The sequence below is a fragment of the Phytophthora parasitica genome, assembly GCF_000247585.1.
Source record: "Phytophthora parasitica INRA-310 unplaced genomic scaffold supercont2.6, whole genome shotgun sequence".
Classification (NCBI taxonomy): domain Eukaryota; phylum Oomycota; class Peronosporomycetes; order Peronosporales; family Peronosporaceae; genus Phytophthora; species Phytophthora nicotianae.
The window spans coordinates 395,224-396,098 of record NW_008648992.1 but is presented as its reverse complement, the minus strand read 5'-3'; positions in this window follow the sequence as shown (position 1 = coordinate 396,098).

Below are 875 nucleotides of genomic sequence, written 5' to 3'. Positions count from 1 at the left end.
CCGGAAACATGGTAACAGCACAGCGCTCGACCCTAGCCGATCACAACATCGACATGTGTTCGTTCTTGAATAGGAACCGCGATTTCGTTGACTTACTACAATGTGAGGAAATCCCTAAGGGGCAGCATCACTTACATACCATCCAGCTTTGTCTTTCCGTTGGACCCTGACATGGAATACGAGATGGACGACCTAACGAGCGACATTTTAGCAAACTTTATTAGCAGCACAACATTAGTTGAGGGAACAGAGGAAGAGGAGAAGTCTGGGTTATAAAAGTATACTGTGTGTTGAACTTGCTGTTGCTCGATGTGTCGATCATGCCTTTTGCTTTCGAAGCTTTTAGCCTACTTGCTCTGTGCCTCCTAGCTTTGTCCGTAATAGTGACATCTTCAACCTGCACGATATTGCTTTGACAGGTACCGTTGGGCAGCCTGCTCAGCTCTCTCCTGTACTTGAAGCTGGATATCGGACATCACCACTCTGAGATCAACGAGTCTGCGAAGGATGCTGCGAGCGGCGTTGAGGATGTTGGGATTGCGTTCTTTGCAGCGACACTGAGTTCGGAGACGCCTGGCTACGATATTGGCGCAGCAGTGGCATTTCCACCTTTGCATCCTTTGTCTCTTCCTCCGTCAAGTTCAGTGAGTCTCTCTCCACAGCTTTCTCATTGTTCATAGCACAGGACACACCGGTGGCGTTCGTGACGGGTGTATTTAACGAGATAATAGACGTTGTTGACAAATACGATTTTCTCTAGGCTTCTTGCATTCTTTTCTCTAGTGCAGGATCTTTGTCAGCGGCTGGTTCATCTCTATCTCCACTGTCATTAAGCTCGTCACTTCCGTAGATCTGTTGTGTTAATCCGTCCCTTT